The sequence below is a fragment of the Carlito syrichta genome, unplaced genomic scaffold (assembly GCF_000164805.1).
Source record: "Carlito syrichta isolate Samal-C Ts95f unplaced genomic scaffold, Tarsius_syrichta-2.0.1 Scaffold247563, whole genome shotgun sequence".
NCBI classification, from domain to species: Eukaryota; Metazoa; Chordata; class Mammalia; order Primates; family Tarsiidae; genus Carlito; species Carlito syrichta.
The window spans coordinates 8,999-35,129 of record NW_007191659.1 but is presented as its reverse complement, the minus strand read 5'-3'; the positions used below and the strand labels follow the sequence as shown (position 1 = coordinate 35,129).

The window sequence follows — 26,131 nt, the reverse complement described above, 5'->3', positions numbered from 1 at the left end:
AGTTTTGACTATTTTTTGATATTGCATGTCATCAGGAATGGGGTACATACTGCCATCTGGTTGGTAAGCAAGCCAATGATAGAATCTCATCATGAAGGCTTTCTTCCCAGGACAACTTCTGGGACCATCTGTTTTAGGTAGATGTAACAATTACCTTTTGTTGCATTATTAATTATCCTAAAACTTAGTGGCTTTGAAAAGTAACCTTTTCCAAAACACTGTTCAAAAAAATCGAGGATGACACAGGCAAATGGAAAAGTATTCCATGATCATGAATTGGAAGAATTAACATGGTTAAGATGTCTACAGATTTAATGCAATACCCATTAAATTACCAGCAGCATTCTTCTCACACCTGGAAATGACAATACCAGAATTCATATGAAAACATAAATGACCTCGAATAGCCAAAACAATCCTCAGCAAAACAACAACAACAGCAACAACAAAAACAAAGTGGGAGGTATCACACTCCCAGACTTTAAACTTTATTATAAAGCTACAATAATCAAAATAGCCTGGTATTGGAACAAGAACAGGCATATAGACCAATGGAACAGGATAGAGATTCTAGAAGCAAAACCTCAATTTCTCAACCAACTCACCTTCGACTAAGCCTCCACCACCAACCACTGGGGAGATGAGAACCGATTCAGTAAATGGTGCTGGGAAAACTGGCTGACCACATGAAGAAGATTAAAACAAGACCCCTACCTATCACCATACACAAAAAACCAACTCTAAATGAATCAAAGACCTAAATGTAAAACCTTAAACTATAAGAACCTTAGAAAACACAGGAGACATCCTTATGGAAATTGGAACTAGCAACCAATTCCTGATCAAAACTCCAAGTGCCCATGTCATAAGAGATAAGATAGAAAAGTGGGACCTCATCAAACTGACAAACTTCTGCAAAGCCAAAGACACTGTCAAGAGAGCAGGGAGACAGCCCTTGGACTGGGAAAAAATATTCCAACTGTGTATATGACAAAAGTATAACATCTAGGATCTACAAGGAACGCAAATGTGCTGAAAGGAAAAAACAAACAACCCCAATACAAAATGGACAAAAGATATGAATAGACACTTCTCAAAAGAAGACATATGAGCAGCCAATAGGTACATGAAATAATGCTCAGCCTCACTAGTCCTCAAATAACTGCAAATTAAAATTACTCTGATATACCACCTAATTCCACTCAGGATAGCTGTCATCAATAACTCAAAAAACAACAGATGCTGGAGAAGATGTGGGGAAAAGGGAACACTGTTACACTTTTGGTGGGAGTGTAACCTAATACAACCTCTGTGGAAAACAGTTTGGTGATTCCTAAAAGATCTAAATATCAACCTTCCATATGACCCCGCAATCCCCCTACTGGGAATATACTCAGAGGAACTCAAATCACTCTATGCAAAAGATACCTGCACACGTATGTTTATCACAGCATTTTTCACAATAGCAAAAACAAGGAACCAACTATACTGCCCATCAAAAGAGAACTGGATGAAAAAAATGAGGTACGTATACACAATGGAATAATACAGTAGGACAAAATTATGAACTTCAAAGCAACTTGGGTGGACTTAGAGTCTATAATACTGAATGATCTATCACAGAAACAAAGAACCAAATATCACTTGTTTTCACTCATAAGCGGACCTTAAACAAGTATCATAATACTATAAGAAAAGGATGGTAGTAGCAGGAAATTGCCTGGTGGGCAACGCGGGGTCAGGGGGAGGTTTGGGAAGAAGAGGGATTGGCAGTAGTGGGAATCTGTCAGTGGGAACCACACCTCATCAACAAGGGTACTTGCATCATGAACATTTGTATACCTACCCCTGAATTGTACCCCACCTCTTTAAATAAAAAATTTTTTAAATAAAATAAATTAATAAAATAAACAAATTTTATGAAAAAAATAAAGTTGACTGCTTTTTCATGGAAAAAAAAGAAAATTAACCTTTTCTTTAGCTCTAGATTATGTAGATTGGTGATTTGAACTGGGCTTAACTGAGTGGTTCTTCTGATTTGGACTGGGTTCCTATGTGTCTATGGTCAGCAGTGAGGTCAGCTTTGCTGATCTGGGTCAAGTTGTCTCACAGATGGGAAATGAAATGACTTGCACTGGCCCACATGTCATCTCATTAATCTGTAGGCTAGCCTAGGCTTTTTAACATATAGAGGTTGAGTCCCTAAAGAACAGGCAGAAGCATATAACTATCAGTTAGGCCTCAGCTAAGAACTGGCACACTGTCAATTCTGTTGCATTTCCTAAGGTAAAGCAACTCACAAAATCAGTCCAGATTCCAGGAGTAGGGAGATAATCTTCAGTTCTTGATGGGGAAACTGCAAGGTTACACTGCAAAGATTGTATCGTCCCAGAAGAAGATTGAGACAAGAAATTGATTGCAAATAGTTGATTTGAAAGGTGATTCTAAGGAGCACTAGTAAAGGTGTAGGAAAGTGAGGCAAAGGGAGCGAAGTTCTCAGGGTGTGTTTAGAAGAGGGTCATTACTGTGGGAAAATGAGCTCAACCCCACCGGAGGCCTCTGTGAAACTATACCAAATCGGTGTCAGAGTCATACCATTACAAGGAAAGGAAACTGAGGCATTTATACACCAGCTCCTCTCTGTCATTGGTTGAGGACTGCTCCTACAGGAATTGGCTCCCTACAACTTTCAGCTCATCTTTAGTTGACCAAACTTGCTCTGAGAGTCCCAAGTGGTTACAGCATGGATCTCTGTGTGTAAAGGAGTATCAAGTGCCAGAGACAGGCACTGAGAATTGACAGTGAAGTGAGATTGGAGAAAAGACCACAGGATTTGGTCATTTGATGGTCAGTGGGCATGTTGCAGTGGTGAGAATAGAAGTCTATTTGAAGTTATTTAGAAGAATTGGAGGGAACAAGAAAACAGTCCACTAACAAAGTTATGAGGCGTTGAGGCGGCGGGAGCGGGGTGCCCTTTGTGGAAGCAGGAAACCAATAAAAATTTCAGAGGTCAAAATATATATATATATATATAAATCCTCCCTTTGCCTTTCCTCCCCTTTCGGCTTCTACCCCATTCAATTACTTTACTTTCCTTCACTGCAGAAGTCCACTAACAACTTCTGTGGCCAATGCCTGCATCGTTCTGCAGATTGACAATGCCTGTCTTGCTGCTGAAGACTTTAGAGTCAACTATGAGACAAAGCTGGCCATGCGTCAGTCCATGGAGAATGACATCCATGGGCTCCACAAGGTCATTGATGACACTAATGTCACCTGGCTGCAGCTGGAGACAGATCGAGGCTCTTTGGGAGGAGCTGCACTTTATGAAGAAGAACCATGAGGAGAAAGTAAAAGGCCTAGAAGCCCAGATTGCCAGTTCTGGGTTGACTGTGGAGGTAGATGCCCCCAAATCTCAGGTCCTCACTGAGACTGAAGTCCTCTCTGTCTTCTAGCAGGCAGCGGTAGGTGGCAATCTCAGCCTCCAGCTTGACCTTGAGGTTCAGCAGGGACTCCTACTCCTGGGTCTGGTGCTGACCCTCTGCCTGGGTCTATGCCAGTTCAGACTCCAGGTGCAGCAGGGTGCCATTGAGTTGCTCCATCTGCATGGCATAGCGGGCCTCCACCTCTCTAGACTGTTCTCCAAGCTTGTCTTCAGGCTTCTCCTGGAGTCCAGGTCAATCTCCATGCACTGTATGTTTCAGCTCCGTGAGTGTCATCTCGGCAGCTCCAATCTCGGTGGACTGCGTGGTGACCACTGTGGTGCTCTCCTTGATCTGCTGGGACCAGTACTTGTCCAGTTCCTCTCGGTTCTTCTGAGCCAGTTCATCATACTGGGCCCAGATGTCTGCCATGATCTTGCCTGAGGTCCTGAGTTTGAGGGCATCTACCTCCATAGTTAACCCAGAGCTGGCAATCTGGGCTTATAGTCTTTTTACTTTCTCCTTATGGTTCTTCTTCATAAAGAGCAGCTCCTCTCAAAGAGCCTCGATTTCTGTCTCCAGCTGCAGCCAGGTGACATTAGTGTCATCAATGACCTTGTGGAGCCCATGGATGTCATTCTCCATGGACTGACGCATGGCCAGCTTTGTCTCATAGTTGATTCTAAAATCATCAGCAGCAAGACAGGCATTGTCAATCTGCAGAACGTTGCGGGCATTGGCCACAGAAGTTGCAAAGATCTGAGCCCTTAGATCCTCGATGGCCTTGAAGTAATGTCCCCAGTCTCTGACCTGGGGTCCCTTCTTCTCCATGTGTTCCAGGACTTTGCTCTCCAGTCTCTAGTTCTTGGTCTCCAGACTCCTCACCCTCTCCAGGTAGGAGACCAGGCGATTGTTCAGCTCTTGCACAGTCTTCTTCTCACTCTGGATGACCCCCAGACTCCTGGCTATCCCTGTGGCCAGGCCCTTGGACCCCCAGCCACCCCAGAAACTGATGGAGCTGGTCATAGAGATCCAGGAGCCCGAGCCACCGGCTGCGCTGCTGGTGGGCTGGAAGCTGGGTGTGGATGGAGCCCAGGAACCGGTAGTTGGTGGAGTAGGTGGTGGAGTGAATGGTGAAGCTCATGGTGGCAGCATAAGAGGGCAGACGGTACAACTCACATTCTGAGAGTTTATATTTTTATTGACAGATATTGTAGGTCAACAGTATGCAGGTGGGAATGTAGTCAGCAGAGATGAAGAATGTGGTACATGACAGAAATGGGCAACTCCAGGAGTGCTGTTATTGGGGCGTGGGTGGATGGTGGACTTTAGACAGAACATGCAGAAATCTTTCTTGACACTAAATATTTCACATCTTCAAGGTGGTTTTTCCTGGTATATAGTAAAAGATATCTCTCTTTTACACTGCTTTGTGTTTGAGTTTATCCCTATCTGAAATTATCACGTTCGTTTCTGGTTTTTTATTGGCTTACTATAATACAAGCCCCGCTAGAACAAGAATCACATTGGTCTTCTTCAAATGCTTAGTCACATCTCCATTGCTTAGACTAGACTGGACACAAATGTTTGTTGAATGAATCAATGAATCAATGAATGAGTGGAAGAAAATAGCTTACTAGTGTCTTCACGTGATGGAAAACTTTTTCTGCAACAGAGTCAATTCTAGCAGCCTTTGTCTGTGCCTAAGTATAAGAGGTGCCGGTCAAACTATACATCTGAATGATGGTGAATCACATCTATATGCACACTGCAAGGTCAACCCCTTCTACTAATTAGGAAATATGACTTTTCAAGTTGGGAGCATGGCAAAAGTAGTTTCAGTGGAGTGATGGTGACAGCAGCCTGTTTGAAGTGGGAGAAAGGAAATGATCAGAAGGATTTTGCCAGTGAATACAGCAGGTCACTCTATTAATTTTACCCAGTTGAACTTCCATCTCAAATTCCACCTGTTTTTTTGTTCCAATTCCTAATTGTCTCCAGCACGTATATTCTTACCAAATAATTTTAATTTTGGCCTAAGGGAAAATGAATTTAGTAATCTGATTGATCAATTACCTCTGGTTCCTTTTTTTCCCTAATTACTATGTTTATTAGCCTTCCGTAGCAGCAATTCCAAGTCTATTTCTGAAAGGTAGTGGTGCAAAAGGGAGAACCAGCCTTTCCTCCAGCTAGCTTACCTGTGAACTTTCTGTGGGCATGTGACATAACAAAAATAGAAGTGGCAGAGCAGTACTCTCAGTTACTTAGGATTGCAACAGAGAAACGTGAAAATTGCTTTTGCAGCTGTTCTTTACAAAATGACTCCCATTCAAATCATGAGTGTTTTTCATTGTTCTTTCTTTCTTTAAAAAACAATCCATATTGATTACCAAATAACAAGGTCAAGTTTGTTAACTTTGGTGGACTTGGCTGCAACGTTAACCAATACTTACCAATGTGTAAGCAGGTGCCCGTTCTCCTGTTGAGAGACTGGTCAATTATAGGGACTAAAGTGAATAAAACGTTGGAATGATTGACATTTAGTTGTGGCCATTATTTTGATTTTCAAGTCCAATATTTTCCAGTTGAATTCATGTTCAAAATGGCTCACTGGTGGTTCCATGGAACTTAGCTTCTGATTATGGTGTAGAAATCAGTATTTGTTATCGGTTCAGGATTCAGTACAGTTGCTTTTTAATTTTATTAGGGTTCATAGCTTAAATCTAGACATTAGTATTAAAATTGATTTGCCTAAATAGTGTGATAGCCCAATATCTGGTAGCCACATATGAAAAGCTTGGTCTAGTATTTACTGCATCCTAGAGATTAATGCTGCCAATTCTTGATCTAGATTTGGATTATAAATATCATCAAATCCTTCCTTTTCAGATGCTGGACAGTGAACTATATTCCAAAAGAAAAGTTCACAGTAGATGAGTTACCGAATATGCATAAAGCCTTTGTGCTCAATATTCATATTTTGAGACATTCATTATGGTTCACAAATGTTTAAATATTGCTTGCTCTAAATAAAACATAAAGGAGGTAACTTGGTATGGGTAGAGATTATGACCTTGGATTCAAGGTCTAGTCCTCCCTCTGGTCAGCTGTGTGTTCTTGGGCAAGTAATCTTTGTAATTTTTCATTCTGAGCAAGTTTCAGTTTGCCCAAAATTAAACAAGATATAAGCTAAGCATATATCTTTTATACTTTTCAGGATTATTGTGAACTGAGAGGAGAAATTGTGTCCTACTCAACTTGTAGCTTCATTGCTACAAATACTATGTAGTTTTTTTTAATTTAAAAATTGTGTTAAATGAACATGAAGACACCTTGCAAACTGCAAAGTAGTGTAAACATATACATGGAATTGAATGAATCGCTTAATTGTCTAAGTTGTTTTTACTTTGCTATCTCCTCCTCTTCCTTTTCCTCCTCCTTTTTCTCTTTTTCCTCTTCCAGAATTTTTTTCCACCTTCTCCTTTTCTTCTTCCCCTTCTTCATCTTGTTATAATAGAGAATGAAGGAGTATTTTTCCAGAGAAGCCTAAGGTCTGCTCCCTGATAGCCAACGCTAGTTCACCTCATATTTGATACAACTCACTTTTAGCAAACTAAAAGTTTACTCTTCACTCAATCATTTTCACTCACCAAGTATTTTTCAGCATCTCAGGGGCATAGGGCTGGTTCTGTGGCTATTTTTAAAAGATCATATGTGGCCCACATCTATGAACATGTCTGTTTTGGAGACAGGCGAGGAGAGCTACTTACCTTTAGAATGCACCATGACCTGACTGTTTAATCACATTAAAAAATGTAAAATAGGAATTTCTTCCCCGACCCACAAGTCTATAGTAGCAGAAAATCAGGAGAGGGGAGTAAATTTTTCTGTTTCCATGAAAATGAACCTGAGCACAAAGCCGAGAGACATGCAGAAACTATTTGGATGGTAGAACACTGTCATCCTGCAGGGGACATATTGCTGTAGAGGGGAATGGGCACTAGCAAGGTGGTTGGACACAAGGAAGGGGAAGAGAATACGTATTTGAGGTTGTTTTGTTCATAAGACACTGAGATGTGATTGAATGTTTGTGGAAACATTGGTTTGTTTAGGGTAAATAATTCTAATCTTTTTCTCCAGATATCTTCATCCATAGACACACACCAATCCACAAATGCTGCAGAGCTACTAACAGTCTTGTGGAATAAGCTGCCCATTTCTCACTGAGAGAAATGTGTCAGGGAATGCCAACAAGAGGATAGAAGGGATAACTTCCTGATGATGAAAATAATAACAAGAATGAAAGCACTAACTGGCAGATATGGTAGATATTGGATATTTCCTGTGTGCCAGAGATTGTGCTAACCGCTTATATGCATTATCTCATTTAACCCTCAAAACAAATATGTGAGGAGCACAAAACTTATAAAAAGAGTAAAATAAGGCAGGAAGATTTAAAAAAATAGACTAAGATCATATAGCTAGTGAGCTGTGTCTGTTGGATTTTAAAGCCAAGGCCCTTAATCATTACATTATAATGCATCAATGATGTCTTGGACACCTCAGCCAATCCAAAATGGATTATTTAGGGTAACACGTTATGAGATTTGTTTCTGCCATTTGACTGCATCGCCAAACACAGAATACAAGCTTGCAATAAAGGAGTATGTGAGGGAAACCAACAATGCCTGCAATTCCTTCCCTACATATTATTATACTAGCCATCACTAAGCCGTCATCTACCATCAGGATGCGCAATTTTACTGAGTAAATAGGATTATTGTGGTCATACTGTGTTGAAAGGCTGTTTAGAAAAATAAGAGAATGCACATGTTAGAGATGAGCCTAGAATTCCATTCATTCACTCATTTGTTCAAGAAGTATTTATTGAGGACCCACCAGACACAAGATATATCCTCCACATGGAGAGATGAACAGAGGAAGAAAGACTGGAAAGTCAGTGTCACATGTGCTTGAATAGAAGCATTCTCTGGGTGCCATTAGCATACCAAAAAGAAGTATTTAATTCAGCCGTGAATCTGGGAGAGCAGAAAGGAAAATATCAGAAAGTGCTTCCAAGAGAAGTCTGTGTTTCAGGTGAGTCAAATGGAACTTTAGTCTAAAGTAAGAACTAGCCAGAAGGATTCAGGGGATATTGATGGGACATCTCTGTGGAGACATCAAATGAGCAATTAGGAGTCTTCCAGTTTCAACAACCTCTCAGCCACTGGATGATGAACAAAAATGGTTTAGGACTGCTGCAAAGGTGTAGAGATCCAGTCCATACACTTCCTCCAAAGGTGAGCCTCTCACATTTGGGCAAGATTTGTACTGTTTATGCACTGTTTTTACACCATCATTTCATTCACTTCTCTTCAAGGTAGACATTATCATCTTCAGTTTACAGATGAGGATGCTGTTTGATTTGCCCAAGTTCCCACAGCTCTAATAAGTGAGGCTATGAATCAGACTCTCATTCTCACTCCAAAGCCCTTTCTTTGTACCACATGGCCTCCCTCCAATTCCAGTGTAAGTTTGTCAAGAAGTTCAAGTCTTCTGAAATATTTTCTGAGACAAAGAATACTATACTGGGTCTAGGTGGAGTCTGGCAGATGGTGGAAGATTAAGCTCGAAAGGCCTGATGAGGACACCAGCAGTGACAAGAACAAGAACGCAGGGCTACATTCAGCATCTAGGAGGTCAGAGAGTCAGCAAAATGTGGCAGGATTGTGTAGCTCTAACCCTGATTCTAAAAGTTTGGGTTTATTGCCCCTATTGGTCACCTAGGTGCTGACAAATTCTCTAAAATGTATTAGTTGCTTTCCTGCCCATCAGCTAGTCTGGATTCTCTTCTTCTGAACAGTGAAAATGAGACTTAACTATAGACAAGCAGACTAGCTTTGATGGTGCCAAGTTGCTGATTTCAGCCTTGTCTATACCACCCCTAACACGGCACACGTTGCACAGTATTTTAATTGCCCATTACTTGTCTTCACTCCCCAAGTTGTCTAAGTCCAGTAGCTGGTGTAGCATGGACAAGTAAATTTTCAACACATTGCTGAAGGGAATACTGACCATACTGAATTTTACCCCTGACTCAAACAGGAATAGACAAGTCCAGCCTTGTATATTAATTCTTCTTAATTTCAAAAAACATATGTCGGCAAATTCTATGTGATGAGTACATTAGAGTTAGCATTTAATTTGAATCCTGGATTAGATTGTCTGTATCAATGGAAAAGGTTTTCAAATGACTTGTCTTTGGATGTTGCAAATGTTCTTAAGTAACTGAAAAATCAGGAAATAGGTACTGTCATTTATGAAAACAAAACACACCAAGAGTAGAAAATTATTTTCTGTGCAGCCCAACACTGATGCAGTATCTCTAAGCTGAGCACCCACAGACTCCTAGGAAAGACTCACTGATAACTGAGGCATTCACTGACAATGGCTTACACTGACAGAGTCTGATTATTTTAAGGGATATTTGTCTTTGGAAGATCCTCCATGATTTTTAAAAATGTCTTTAGGAGGTAAAGAATAAAGCAAAATGATGGTGTAACTATAGGAACATATTTGACCTTTTAAATGGTAAATACCCTCTGAAGTCATTTGGCCAAGATGAGATGCCTGGCTAACAGCGGGTGTGGTCAGAGGCTCTTGATGACTAAAATGGAAGCTAATCTTCTTCTAGAGCCCTGTGGAATCTGGATTCCAAGGGAGACAGTGATTTCATGTCTTCGTTTGGAAGAAAATTCAGGCAGAATGGCATGAGCAGCCAAGTAGAGTCTTCAAAGGGAGTTTACTATGCAGGGAAGCATGCCAGGATTCCCCACTCCAAGGAAAATAGAGCCCCTGTGACTTTTTAATTCTGAGCTCAGCAATATATCCCAGATCTGCTTTCCTCCTGTTTAGTCACAAAATGCTTGTTTTCTGCTCTGTGGAGTCATGGTGCATCTCTTTCTCTGACAGACAGTGCATTTTCTCCACAGTAAAGTGGGAGTTGCCCTCCTAAGGGCCTTTCCTTCCCGAGTGCACGAGGTGGCATGGAAGATGTTGTGGCAGGGAGCAGTATCTGCCCTCCCAGAGCCTCATGAGCTGCTACCCCCTCAAACTGGCTCCAGTGAGATATTTTTTGTTAGTGCTGGGATGGGAATGATTTGCAAAACTCTCAGAAGTGCCAAGGAGCTGAGAAAAGCTGGCAAAGAGACTAAGGGGAAATCTGAGGGCTGCCTGTAAGGATTTGGAGAGCTGTCATGTGGAGAGTGGAGGAGAGCAGGAATTGAGGATTGCTGGATGGTTGGACAAGTTGAGGCCCTCAGGATCACCAAACCCAGCATCCTCATTCGACCCATTAAGTTACTGGGAGGTGAGGGAGTGGAAGGGGGTGGGTGGTCATGATAGCCTGAGATCCATGAAGAGAAATAATAGAAAGACTCATTTCAGCTTAATATTTTTCTAATTAAGCTGTTACCTACAGTGGAATGAATACCCCACGGGGCACAGAACTCCTCTTCATTGCCAAAATGTGAACAGGAACTAAATGCACACGTAGAAAGGTCCATAGCAAACTTGTCCGATAGAAATATAATGTGAGCTGTGTATATAATTTAAACATTTCAACAAGTCATATTAAAAAAATAAAAAGAAACAGGTGAAGTTAACTTTAATCATGTACTTTAACTCAATATATTCAAAATATAATTATTATTAAATATCAAATTATTAATTAAATATTTTACATTTACACTGAAATCCAATGCATCTTTTATACTTAGAGCACCTCTCAATTCTGACTAGCCACATTTCAAGTGCTTCCTAGCCATAATCTTTTGCCAGAAGAGAAATGAGACTAGATGACTTCTGATGTTGCTTTATACCCTGAAAATGGATTAACCTCTATTTATTAAAAAATATATATTGAGCATCTATATTTAGGCGAGCCACTAAGCTCTTCAATAATTTTAATGATTGAGGGTTGGAGGGGAGGAAGCTTCCATTGAATAGAACTAGCTTGCATTATTTTACAAAATTTTTTGTTATTGATGAGGACAAGGTGATAATTACTAATTTATTCATGACATGGACATAGACACTTACAGTTCACCAAAATGAGCATTTCCCTCATCTGTTAGGGCTGATACACCAGGCCTACACCTTGGGTCTCACAAACCTCACTGACCAGTTACTGTCAGTCCCATTATGACCGATCACAAGCTACATTTTTGTGTTCAGAACCTTGAGTGCCTCCTGATGCATTGTCATTGAGAAGCTGGATGGCTGCAAGAATGTGTATATTAGTACTGAAGCAGGGAAATCAGAGGGAAGGCTGGTCTAGAGGGTGAAGTGAGGAGTTGATCTTAGCAATTTTATAATCAAGAGACAATGAAATTTACAGTTGGAAATATTCAGAAAGGAATCTGAATTATGGGCCTAACAAGATGCATCAGACCTGGAGGTATCTTCTCCAAAGAGAATGAAAGTTAAAACCATAAGAGTGAAGAAGGCAGCAGAGGGAGAGTGTAGTGAGAGAGAAGATCAGATGAGAGAGGGCTCAACTGCGGGGAACACAGAGATTTAGAGGGAGAAATTACCTTCAATTTAACTCCACACACTTTGATATGAGTGCTTACTATGTGCCAGGTGCACTGCTAGATATGGGAATTAAGAATGCAAAAGACAGTTATAGCTTTCTGCACTCATGGGACTTATGGTCCAAACTTACTAAACAGATAAGGATATCTGAAGCATGGAAGAAAGTCCACTCATTTCCACTTTAATATTATAGCCTAATGGTAGCACAGGTCAAGGCTGGGCCCTCCAGAGTGGACAGTAGTCCTTCTCATTCTGGGGAGGTTTTTGACAGCCTGAGGACAGACATCATGTCATGCTCCTTCCCTTAATTCTGCATCCACACACAGCCCACATGGCTTTCCATCTCCTCACTATGGGACCACTGCCCTTGAAAGCCCTCTCTGTTATTGCTCATCTTAAAGTACATGCCCCAGAAGAGTTCACAAGATCTGGCTCTGGTCTGGCCAGCAAAGAAAGGAAAATGACTGCTTGGCATTGAGCACATAGCATGTGCCATCCATGCACTCCACCAGACACTATATGGCCATTAAATAGATTATTATCTCATCAATCAATAAGAGGAGTTAGGCTCCTTTGTTCTACAACCCAAACTCCTCTTAACATACCCCAACTTAAATAAAATTTTTCTTATTAAATTTACAACCATCTTACATGGTTCTATTTTATTTTATTGTGCTTTGTTCTATTGTATTAAGAACAATTCATGCTAGATATACCCTCCTTACAAATTTTTGAGTATACAATGCATTATTGTTAACTATAAGTATAATCCAATGTTGTATAGCAGTTCTCTAGAGCTTATGCATTCTATTTGATTAGTAACTTCCATTTCTTCTTCTCCTTGGCCCCTGGTAACCATCATTTTACTCCTTGAGTCTATAAATTTGACTCTTTTAAAATATCACATATAAGTGAAATCATGCAATTTGTTGTTCTGTGTCTGACTTATGTCACTAGGCATAATGTACTCAAGGTTAATCTATGTTGTCACATATTGAAGAATTTCCTTCTTTGTAAAAGTAATATTCCATCATATGTTTATATCACATTTTCTTTAATGATTCACTTGTTGATGAAAACTTAGATTTTTTCTAAGTTTGGCTATTGTGAATAAGGCTACAATGAACATGGAAGTGTTCATTTCTTCAATATCCTGATTTCAATTCTTTTGGATAAATATCTAGACATGGAATTCTAGATCAGGTGGTAGTTCTTTCAATTTTTTTTGAGGAACTTCCATACCGTTTTCTTACATAGCAACCGAATCATTTTGCACTCCCTCCAGCCATGTGCATGTTTCCAATTTTCCCACATCCTTGCCAACATTTGCCTTTTGTCTCTTCAACAAATGGTGATGGGAAAACTGAATATCCACATTCAAAATAATTAAATTGGACCCTTACACTATATACAAGAATGGGCTCAAAATGGATTAATGACTTAAACATAAGACCCCCAAACTGTAAAACTCCTAGAAGAAAATAGGGGAGAAACTTCCTGACATTGGTTTTGGCAATAATTTCATGGCACCAAAAGCACAGGCAATGGAAACAAAAATAAATAAGTTTTATTACATCAAACTAAAAAGCTTTTGCACAGCAAAGGAAACAACCAACAAGATAAAAAGACAGCCTGCAGAATGGAAGAGAATATTTGCAAGTCATATATCTGACAAGGGGTTAATGTCCGAACTATATAAGGAACGCCTACAACTCAATAGTAAAAAAACAAATGACTTGGTTAAAAATGGGCTAAGGACTTGAATAGACATTTCTTCAAAGAAGTCATACAAATGCCCAACAGCTACATGAAAAGATGCTTTATGTCACTAATCATCAGAGAAATGCAAATCAAAACCACAAGATATCACATCACACCTGTCAGGATGGCAATTATCAAAAACAAAAGACATTTTACATTGCTGGTAACTCAGTTCCCTTTTCCCTCATTCACAATCTAGATTTTGTTTTAGAGACACCAAAGGTGAAGATTTTGCAATTGATCCATTGTTCCAATCTGTTGATTTCTTATTGCTTTCATTGTGTAATCCATCACTGTGGGCAACTTTCTCAGCTTCACAGCATCCAAAAATGTAAATATCAGTTATCAAGGCCTTTATCTGAGATACCTTTAAATTTTAATAGGACAGCACACGTATACGCCCCAGTTATAGAGTTCTGAAGCCCAAACCCAGAAACAATGCAGTGAATATTGAAAATAAATTTTCAAAGAGAATTGAGAATTGAGGTGGCTAGCACTGCCAAACAGGGAGACCATACTGAGAGGTTCTGGGAAGGTCCAAAGAGACATTGCATAAAGGTGGGCAGAGCAGAAGCTAGATTGCAGGAGGTAAAGGCAAGAACAGGTAGACAAGTGAAGGTAACCTCAGTACCCCAGAGTTTCATAAATGTGAACTCATCCCATTAACTTTGACTTTTTATCATAGATTATTATAGGCTATAGAAAGAATCTAGCCCTTTAAGTGCTTTGAATTCTTTGAATTTCTACTAAATTCAAAGCGCTCCCTGGTAAGAAAGATGGTGTTATTTTTCATCATCAATTTTATTCTTGTTCCAATGAAGCTACTCAGAAAAGAATTGAGTGAGACAGAGGGGGTCAGGTAAACTCAATTACCTTCATCCTGGGTGGGTGTTTTAGAACAGGTCCTGTTCTTTTATAAAAGAAAAGCAAGCATTTTCAGAATCTAATTTCTTATTTGCCTGCTTGCTACTATTCAGCTTACTCATAGTTTTTTATCCACGGAGAAAAAGCAGGAAAACAAAGAACAGGAAATTTCACCACGCTGCAGGAACTGTCGAAATGATTGTTCTGGCAAAAAACTACATATCAACACTAACCACAATCCCACTCCTGCATCTTCATTTCCTTTCTAGAATGATTGGCCAGAAAAGAACTTTAAATATCAACCCTTATTAACAATAATGAAACTGAATAGGTTGATTATCAAAATAACATTTTAGAGTATTTCACAGATGACAACCTCTGTGTTAAGAACAGTGCATATTTCAGCTCATTTAATATTCATAAGGTTCGTATGTTTGTCATCCTTATTTTCCAGATGAGAAAATAAGAGCCAGAGCCAGGAAGTAATAGAGTTGACTAATGGACACCAGAACCCTAGAACTTAAATATAATGTTACAATGTTTGTACTTCACACATCACATCCATCATCTAAACATGGAACACATCCTCTAGAAATATCTAGTGAATGTACAGAGAATAACTGAATAATTATCAAAAATAGGAAAACTGTTGGAGAAGTAGATTAAGCTTAAAGATTCCATAAGTTCGGTTAATCACACAAGCAAATTACATCTGTGAAATAATAAAAAAAAACAGTAAAAAATCCAGCAGCTATAGTATTATTATAAATCATAATGTTAACGGCAATTATAACACTAATACAAATTAAACACATCCTGCCACCAGTGATCTGTTGTTATTAGACCAATACAAGTGTTTTGTAGGAAGTTCACAGGGCCAAGAAGCAGTTGCATTTCATAGTCAAAGGTCAGAAATGCAATAGTTGGATCACTGCTGTCTAACAGAACTTTCAGAGAAGATGGAAATGCTCTGTCTGGTCATTCAACAATGTAGCTGCTAGCCATGTGTGGCTGTTGAGTACTTAAAATGTGACCAGTGTGACTGAAAAACTGAATTTTAATTTCATGTAATTAATTTGCATTTATATTACCATAGAAGGCTAGTTGCTACTGTATTGGATGGTACAGAGATTGAGAATGCAATGATCTTTTCCCAGAATCATGTTGTGCATAAAAAAAAAATAATAAAAGACTTAATGAGTTAATTTAGCATCAAATCTGAGCTTGATGGCCCTAGAATTTTCTCATTCTGGCTAAAAGTATTAGGTCTGTCTACACATAAATGCCACACCTAAATCTGAACAGAACAGAGGGAAAGTAATGACTCCAAGTTACTGGGGTATTTTTTGAATGCAGAAAAAAGGGGATTGAGATACTAAACTGGCTGGCTTGGGAAAGCATCCTAAGAGCGCAGTGGCCAAAGACGATATGAAATTCAGCGGACAGTTGGTATCATTTTACTGCAAACAACCCGCAGTTGAAAAAAAACGAGCTTGCAAATTCACATCTTCAGCCAACAGGTCAGACTGTGGAGTGATAAAAGGAGCCATCACTCCCACTGGCTTTGGAGTAAAGAATGTCAGAAACGCCATTTGTGAGAGAAAAAGAAAGAGGCACCAGGGTGAAAGACAGAGCAGTCCTTTGTTCTACCAAGTCTCCTCCTTAATAGTCCTCAGGGTTGCATCTGAGTTGCCCTGCGCACCTGAGCAGTACACAATGTCTTTACTTCTTAGGGGGTAAAGGCCAAAGAGGCAGTAGGCAACCCTTGGTCAATTACACGGAGGCTCTTTCAGCTTACTCTGGCCCCATTATCTCTGCATCCTTCTTCCCTCCCTTGCTGCCTGTTTAAAGAATAAACAAACTCAGGGTTCGATCCTACACAAAGATGGCAGATCTAAAGCAAACCCATTCCTTGGGTTCCCTATATTCTCACCTGCGGGAAAATATAGGTGACTGTCTCACTGTGTCTCATGTCTGCAGTTGCTGCCACAAAGCAGGGCGTGAATGATGGGAAAACTGGAGGAAGCTGCAGGGCTGGCCTTCCTTCTACAATGATGGATCCCAGAATGGAGGGGTAGCCCAGGAGCCACCTACCCAAAGGATATAGAGGCCCAGAGAAGGGGCCTGGAAAAGAGAGACTTAGTATTTGGGTGGGAATGTGTGCATTTCTTCACCAAATTACAGGTCTTGGTGAACTTGAAAAGGAAAGGTATCCATTTCCCCATGGTGGCTTAGTGCAACCTAAAATTTGGTGGACATTGACCCACAGCTAATCCTAACAAGAAAACCATTCTAGAGAACTCTTCAGTGGCAAACAAATAGGTAATTCAGATATTAAATGATGCTAGAGGCACAGTTGTATTGATGATTTTTCCACAGGACAAAGGACTGCTTGACATTCTACTACTTCAGGAAAGTCAAGTTTATAAGTTTAATTAAACCCATTTTACACACACAAATCCGTGATACGCATTCTTGATTTTCAAATACAATTTTGAGGGTTTAAGGCCTTTTGTCAGAAGCAGCCAAAAGCAAGTGATCGAATAATGATTTCTGGATTCAGTGTCTTTGAGATGACTGGGAGATACCAAGAAGAAATCTATAGTAAAACGCCTCCCAGCCCTGGGCTGAAAGTCCTCTCTTCTCCATGGCACTACCTGAAAGGCACCAATGGGGGGTTTCTTAGGATTGACAGGCTTTCCTGGGAGATCATCATTCTCTCCTCCTTTTCTATGACTCAGAATCTATAGAGCTCGACTGAGTGTAGGGGCATCTGCATTTAGGAGGAGGAGGAAACACATCAAGGACAAATTTTCCTACTCAAAAGTTTGCCTGAGGCCAGCCCTATTGTTTAAAGTGTGCCTCTTAGTGATGTCCAAACTCTGGGTTGGTATTTCAACCTGCTTTTGTGATAGTTCCATGCTGGTGTCATATACACATCTCCAAATCATGTTCATGTTCTAAATTGAACTTGGCCTCTTCTACTTCACTCTGTCTCAGTGAATGCCACCCCCACTCATGCCATCACCTTCTTCAAAAACCTCAGGGTTGCCCTTGACTCCTCCCTCATCCTCACCCCTATATCAAATTAGTCAGCAAGTTCTGGTTAATCTACTCCCATAGTGTCTGTTGGATTTATCTCCTAGGTGATGTCCTATTTGCATGTCTACTGTTATTGCCCTGATTCAGATCATCATTACCTCTTGCCTACACTAAAGCAAGAGTCACCCCTGGGTTTCTGTGCTGCTAGTGCACTCTACACAATGGACAAGCCTGCTTAAAAATAATAACTCTAATAATGTCTTCTTCTGCTGTCTCTCTGTTGTATACAGAATAAAACACAAATTCCTTGACCTACATTTTAAGATTCTCCCTATTATGGGCTGAATTGTGTCTGTGCCCTACCCTCCCACCCTCAAATTTATATATTGAAGGCCTAACCTCCAATACCTCAGAATATGACCATGTTTAAAGACAGGGCCTTCAAAGAGGTGATTAATTTGAACTGAGGTCATTAGAGTGGGTCCTAATTCAACATCTTGTGTCCTTATAAGAAGAGGAAATCTGGACACACAGAGAGACACCAGGGATGAATACACACAGAAAAAAAGACCATGTGAGGAGGCCTAAGAGAGAGGAGATAGTCAAGTGCAAGGTAAGGAGAGAAGTCTCAGGAGAAACCAACTCCACTGACACCTTGATCTTGGACTTTCAGCCTGCAGAACTGTGAGAAAATAAATCTGATGTTTAAGCCACGTGGTCTGTGGTATTTTCAGTCCTAGAAAACAAATAAACTTACCAATTAGACTCTGTCTGCATATTCTAACTGATTTTCTAATACTTTCCCTCATCTGCTTATATACCCTAAGCCCTAGCCTCAGTGGTTCTTATGTGAACTATGGTCTCGGCCTTTGATTTTTATAGTGATGATCCCTCTGCATAGACTGACCTTTCTCCCCTGCTTGCCTTTTGGATCCAACTCACATTCGATATTCTCTAAGAAAATGAAATGGACCATCCCAGATAAATGTACGCCTCTTAGTCCTCTATTTGTACTGCCTACCAAATCCATTCTACCCTTCACCTCTCCTTCTCACTTTTGTTGAAGGGGTGAGTTGCAAAGCGCCTTGGGTGGGGGGCAGCATTTCTCAGTGTCTGTCTAAGCTGGGGGTCATGTAGCCCTGTTTTGGCCAGTGACATGTAAATTGAAATGGGTGGGTGGGATTCAAGCAGAAAGTCCTTAAGATGGGCTGCAGGTGTAGCTGCCATTGATTATTATTTTCCTCCTTCCTTCTTTTTCCTCCCTGGACTAGACACAGTGGCTAGAGCAGTTATCTCGAAACCCTAAGGAGCTATCAAGATTATTGTAGATCTTAAAAGTTCTCACCACATGAAAATAAGTTTGGAGGTGATAGAGCTTGATTTAATCATTTCACAATGTATACATGTATCAAAGCATCACATTGTACACTGTCAATGTGTAAAATTTCTATTTGTTTTATAACGAATACAACTGAGGATAAACAGTTGTTACAGTTGTTGCAATGACCTCGACCCTAACATTGTTGAAGCCTTGAACTTCTAGAATTCTAGTATAAGGTAACAATAAAGTTTTTAGTTGCTTAAGACAGTTTTTTCCAGGACTCCTTTTACTTAAAGGAAATACAATTCCTCACAGACACAACTTCCACAGCATTTTGTGTCTTGAGCATATCACTATCTGGCCTACATCAGGGCTGCCTGCATGTGTCCATCACCCTACGCTTGTAAGTCCTCTGGGGGCAGGAGGTCTTGGCTTTACTTATCTCGTATCTCCCACTATTTCCAACATATGGTAAATGTTCAGTAAATACTTGTAGATTTTTCTGAGTCTTTATGAATCCTAGCTAAGGGAAGAAGCCCACTTTGGCACATGTTCTTCAACATGAGGTTTGTTTTACTGCAGATTTCAAGCTAAGGCAATGAAGATATACCATGTGGTTGTGGTGAAAGGTCAGCCCTAGAATACACTTGCATGGATTTCTTGGAATCTGGGTGATGGTCTTCCAACTGCACCAATTGGGTCCAAGTCTCGGTCTTCCAGACAAACCTTTGGTTCCTGCCTTGTTGCTTAGAGTCGGGCTTAGAGTATCAGTGCAAATCTTATTTGATAAAGATGGGGACACCTTAACCTTTGTCACCACATGAAAATAAGTATGGAGGTGATAGAGATGGTAGGTATTAGGTTAGCAATAAACGTGGCTTTCCATAACAATATTCTACAGACTGGGAGCTTTAACAACAGGAAATTATTTCTCACAGTTCCGGAAGCTGCAAATTTAAGATCAAGGTGTGGTAGGGCTGGTTTCTTCTGAGACCTTTTTCCTTGGCTTGCTAATGGATACTTTCTCCCTGTATCCTCACATGGCCTCTCCTCTCTACACACACATCCCTAGTGTCTCTTCTCCTTATAAGGTCATCAATCATTGAATTAGGGCTCTCCTCTAACAGCCTCATTTTAACTTAATTACCTCTTTCAGGTCCTATCTCCAAACAAGGTCACATTCTGAAGTAATAGCAGTTGGGACTTCAACATATGAGTCTTTTGGGGAAAACCACTCAGCCCATAACCTTCATACGTGGTTAATATCATGTGTATGTGTGAGTGTGTATGTATATGTATATCCATTAATGTAAAACATGATTAGAATGGAAAAGACCTTGAAGGATACCCATCCCAAACTCCACTATAGAGCTGAAGAGGTAAGACCCAGCAGTGGTTTAGTGGCCAAGGTGGGCTGGAAACCAATGCACTTCCCTATGCAGCACCCCATTAAGGAGTGAAGGTGATCATTCTAGGACAGTCCTTTGAAATGAAGAGGGCAAGTAGATTATTAATCTCCATTTGATGTTCAAGATAGTATTTCCTAAGCATTTCTAAAGAAAAAGTAATCGTGTTGATTGGCATTTTATAAGTTTTCTACAGTCAAATGAATTTGGAAAACTGAAAGGGGGGGTGGGGGGAGAGAGAGACAGAGAGAAGAGAAATTCATTTGTGACTAGTTCTTACTTAAACTTGGTTTAAACCACAGAAAAGCATGTCCCATGAATTAGATACTCTCTTTGGAATGGGTTGACCCCTGCAGTTAAATAGCTGTGTAGGTGGCATTTACACCTGTGATTTTTATTTTATAAGGGAAATAAATTTACCTGTTATGTGAGAAACAGTGGGAAATGAGCAGTTTTTACTGTGCTGAGATCTCACCTTGAAGTCACGAAGGATAATGCTAATGAATAATAAAGCTTCAGAGTGGGAGAGACTGAACCTGGAGCCGACATTCTCCCGACGAGCTGGGCTGGGAAGCATCTTGGCACAAAGGAATTCCTCTGTACCTGTGGTAGCTTATTAAACCTGAGGTCATGAGACAGGGGCTGCCTCCAAATACACAACAAAATGTAGCTTGTTTGGGTTTGTCTGCCTGTGTGAGGGTGGCATCGCCTGTACAATGTGGCTCTTGTTGGTCATTTAGAAAAGGAAGAAGTGAGATCCACGGCAGTTATTCATGCTTCATTATTTCTGCCTTAAAGAAAGTTATAATCCCAGGTTTATTACTACCCTAAAGCCATTAAATTTTTTTTTAAAAATCATCTGATTTTCAAAGGCTGTTCTCAAAAATCGATTTGCTCATCCCTACTACATTTGATGAATGAAAGTTACAGAGTGTAACAAGAACAAATACGCTGACATTTTTCTCTGAGGATCCAAAAATAAACATATTGCATACTGACTGAGTTTATATGTGGATTTTAAATATTTTAATGTTCAAACCTAACACATCTGATTTTTAATGACTATAACTGGAAATAGCTTTGTGCATGAAAGTCTCCTTTTTCTTTTTTTACGTGAGTAAATGTCTTAGAGAGAACTGAATTGGTGAAGTATGAGGATGAGTGTTGCATATTTTTATGAGATTGCTTATTTATTATATAGAAAACGTGTATTAAGAATCTGCTAGGTATTATTACATTTGAGGAAGGGTGAACAACTGTCTTCGCTTCCAGAAGACTGAGGAGTTAGTGCTAAAGCCAAGATGAGTTGGTTACTCTGGTTAGACCTGGGAGTCACTGATAAATAAAATATGGTCAAATAGTACTGTGGCAGTGCCTTAGGAGAAACGCCTCCTGTATACTTGTAGGAACACAAGAGAGGCGACTAATTTAACAAATTCGAAGTGTTTTTTACTTCAATCTAAAAGATTCTTGAATTTTTTTGTTTTGCTTTATTTTTTGAAGGTTGTATACCAGAACTATTTGGCTGTGAGCGAACATTGGAATAAAAATGTTAAGAAGAACTAGTTTTAAACTAGTTTAGTGTGTGTGTGTGTGTGTGTGTGTGTGTGTGTGTGTGTGTGTGTGTGTAATAGTTTAGGTGTGATTGAAAGAAAAGAGAGAGAAAATAAGAGAAAAAAGAGAGACAGAGAAGAAAAGGAAAGAAGGAAGGATGGGTGGATGGAAGGAAAGAGAGAAAATGAGAGAAAAGGAGAGCGAGACAGAGAGAGAGACAGAGAGAAGAAGAAGGAGGAGGAGGAAGAGAAGAAGAAGAAGAAAGGGAGGGAGAGGAGACAGCAGGCATGCCAAGTTTTGGTGGGCAGAGTTCGTGGGACACGGTGTAGAATTTTACTCCTTACACCTGCTCTTGGGAAAACATCAGCATCTTTATTAAAGTCATGTGAGGTTAATTCAGTCTTAGCAAACTCCAAATACCTGTGATGCGGTTAAGAAGAAAGCCAGAGTGTAATTTGTCTCATCTTCAGCTACTTCAGTTGCATAAGAGCCCAGGTCTTGTCTGTTTTGTTCAGCATCTAGATTTGTTTCTGGCATATTATAAGGGCTCAGTAAATGTTCATTAAATAAATGAATAAACACAAACAAATCCTGTGATTTTATAATTAATTAATACCTATTGCATGTTAGAAGCCTCAAACTTAACTTCGCAGAACTTATGATTTATTGAAGTAGCTCCTTCTTACTTGCCTATAGTTAACAACATATTTGTCTTAATTTGTACACACACAGCAAAGTTTCTTTTTGTTGCACCTGACTTTCCCAGAAATATTCAGGTTTATGACTTGATCTGAGAACTTACCTAAAAGTGAATGTAGTCTTTAGAATAATGATGCTGTGGTTTTAGTATGTTCTGTATTGCACTTGGGTCTGCAAAGGAGAAAATGTTTCCCAGACACATAAATCTATTTCATGTGCTTGCTCGTCCACAGAAACCATGGTTGCAAGCATTCCAGGTAGGAGCCTGCTGAAGTGATGCAGTACACAAAAACTTTGTCTTATGCAGATTCCGCTTAGGAACTGAAAGAGAGGAATAATACTAGTCTATGGATCACAGTTGTGACAGTGTGCCTAGCATCCGATTGATTCCACTTCCACTTGTGTCTCCACTTTCAGCTGCTCAGTGTGCTTTCATGCATTCTGACCCCTTCCCCCAAGACACTGTCAAGATACGTTTGAGGGACTCCTGCCAAAGGATTCCCTGGGGTGTTTTTTTGAAATGCTGATTCCAGAGTCCCCTCAGCCCACCACTCCACATGCTCCAGAAAGGAGGGAGGACTGCCCACCATGGACTGGGGCTTGAGGAATATGAGTTTGCTGATTTAAATCAAGAATCCCAGTCTTTTTTGAAGAAAAATTGTGCTGATTATTCTGTTTGCCTCCCCCAGCTCTATTCCCTGGGGGACTGACCCCTGTTAACTGTATCCCTGACTCCTTTGCCATCTGATTCTGTTGCTTTCAGTGAGTAGAGGCCCCAGTGGAAGACCAGAGAACAGGAGGGTAGAGGGGTTGATATATTTCTTCCAGCTTTTCTGGAAGAAGTATGTTTTCCCTCACATCTCTGAGAGAAGCTGCATCCCTAACACTACTCCTTCTGGACAGCCCTCCATCCCAGACTGGCCATCCAGCAGGGTTCCAGCTCTCACATGATCTGGGTACCACAGTCTCCATTCTCGGCCCCTCAGTCGTAGGAGCAGTAATAGCGTTCTGTTGTCTTTGGTTTCTGGGTGCTTCAGCATTCCTGTTGGTCTTCTTAACTCTAGCTGCATCTAAGTGAGGAGTCCCCCCTTTCAGTCCCTCCATTTGAGTCATGTGGGATGAATTTTAATTCCTGGTGAGACCCTGGCACATATGACTACTAAATCAGACTCTATTATTCTTTTATTATTTCTAATTGTGATAAAATAGACATAACGCAATTTAACATCTTGACCATTTTTTAAAAAATTATAAAGATGTGGGGTACAATTCAGGGTACCTGCGTTGATTATGAAGGTACCCTTGTTGATGAGGTACACCCCTCCCTCCCCTAGCAGTTTCTCTCAACTGCCAATTCCACCGCCCTCCCCTGACAGTTTCCTACTACTGCCAATCCCTTTCTTATAGTATTATGATTGTTCAAGTTCTGCTTATGAGTGAGAACATATGGTTCTCTGTTCTTTGTTTATGTGACAGATAACTGAGTATGATCGACTCCAAATCCACCCAAGTTGCTGCAAAGTCCATGTGTTTGTCTTTCTTTATGGTTGCATAATAGTCCATTGTATATGTGTACCACATTTTTTAAATCCAGTCCAACTTCAATGAACAATATGGTTGGTTCCATGTTTTTACTATTGTGAATAGAGCTGCAACAAACATATGTGTGCAGGTATCGTTTTTGTAGAATTATTTGAGTTCCTCGGGGTATATTACCAATAGGAATTGTTGGGTCATATGGAAAGTCAATTTCTAGTTCTTTCAGAAATAGCTACACTGTCTTCCAGAGAGGTTGCACTAGTTTGCATTCCCACCAGCAGTGTAGAAGCGTTCCTTTTTGTCCACATCCTCGCCAGCACCTGTTGCTGTGTGTTTTATTAATGATGACCATTCTTTACCGGGGTTAGGTAGTGTCTCAATGTGGTTTTGATTTGCATTTCTCTGATGATGAGTGAGGCTGAGTACTTTTTCATGTGTCTGTTGGCTGCCCATATATTTACTTTTGAGAAGTGTCTATTCATGTCTTTTGCCCACTTTTTAATGGGGCTGTTTGTTTTTTTCCTTTCAGCGTGTTTGAGTTCCTTGTAGAGCCTAGATGCTAGGCCTTTGCCAGATATACAGTTGGCAAATAGTTTTTCCCATTCTTTGGGCTGTCTCCCTGCTCTCTTGATGGTTTCTTTTGCTTTGCAGAAGCTCATTAGTTTGATGAGGTCCCACTTGTCTATCCTGCTTCTTACAGTATTGGCCTTTAGGGTTCTGAATAGGAATTGGTTGCCAGGTCCAATTTCCATAAGGGTGTCTCCTGCATTTTCTAAGATTCTTATAGTTTAAGGTTTTACTTTTAGGTCTTTGATCCATTTCAGTTAATTTTTGTGTATAGTGATATGCAGGGGTTCTGTTTCAATCTTCTGCATGTGGCCAGCCAGTTTTCCCCGCACCATTTACTGAATAGGTTCTCCTGTCCCCAGTGGTTGTTGCTGGAGGCTTTGTCAAAGATGAGTTGGTTGAGAAATTGAGATTTTGCTTCCAGAATCTCTATCCTGTTCCATTGATCTAGGTGCCTGTTTTTGTATCAATACCAGGCTGTTTTGATTACTGTAGCCTTATAGCAAAGTTTGAAGTCTGGAAGTGTGATATTTCCTGCTTTGTTTCTTTTGCTAAGGATTGCTTTGGCTATTTGTGGTCATTTATATTTCCATATGAATTTCTGTATTGTATTTCCAGGTCTGAGAAGAATGATGTTGGTTACTTAATGGGTATTACATTGAATCTGTAGATTGCCTTTGGTAGGATGGATATTTTAACAATGTTGATTCTTCCTATCCATGAGCATGGAATGTTTTTCCATTTGTCTGTGTCTTCTTGGATTTCTTTGAGCAGTGTTTTATAGTTCTCATTTCAAAGGTCTTTCACTTCTCTGGTTAGGAAGATGCCGAGGTATTTCTTTTTTTTGTGGCTGTTGTGAACGGGGTTGTGCTTTTAATTTGGGTCTCTACCTGCTTGTTGTTGGTGTATAGGAATGCTACTGTCTTTTGTATGTTTATTTTGTATGCTGAGACTTTGCCAAAGTCCTTTATCAGTGCAAGCAGGTTTTTGACAGATTCTCTTGGATTTTCAAGGTATAGGATCATATCATCTGCAAAGAGGGATAATTTGACTTCCTCTTTTCCTATTTGGATACCCCTGACTTCCTTCTCTTGTCTAATTGCCCGAGTTTGGACCATCTTGGCCATTTTTAAGTGTATAGTTCAATAGCATTAAATATATGCATGTGGTTGTACAACCACCACCCCCATCCATCTTCTGGACTTTTCCATCTACCCAAACTGAAACTCTATATGCATTAAACAACAACACCATGTTCCTTCCTCCCTAGCCCCTAACAACCACTATTCTACTTTTTATCTCTATGAATTTGACTACTCTGGTGCCTCATGTAAGTGGAATCATACAGTATTTATCCTTTG

The 26,131-nt window shown here is 40.1% G+C and overlaps 1 pseudogene; it reads right to left on the bottom strand.

The window, feature by feature from the left end:
* Nucleotides 1-3,359: 3,359 nt before the first annotated feature.
* LOC103253720 lies at nucleotides 3,360-4,566 on the bottom strand (annotated as a pseudogene).
* Between the last annotated feature and the right edge of the window lie 21,565 nt (nucleotides 4,567-26,131).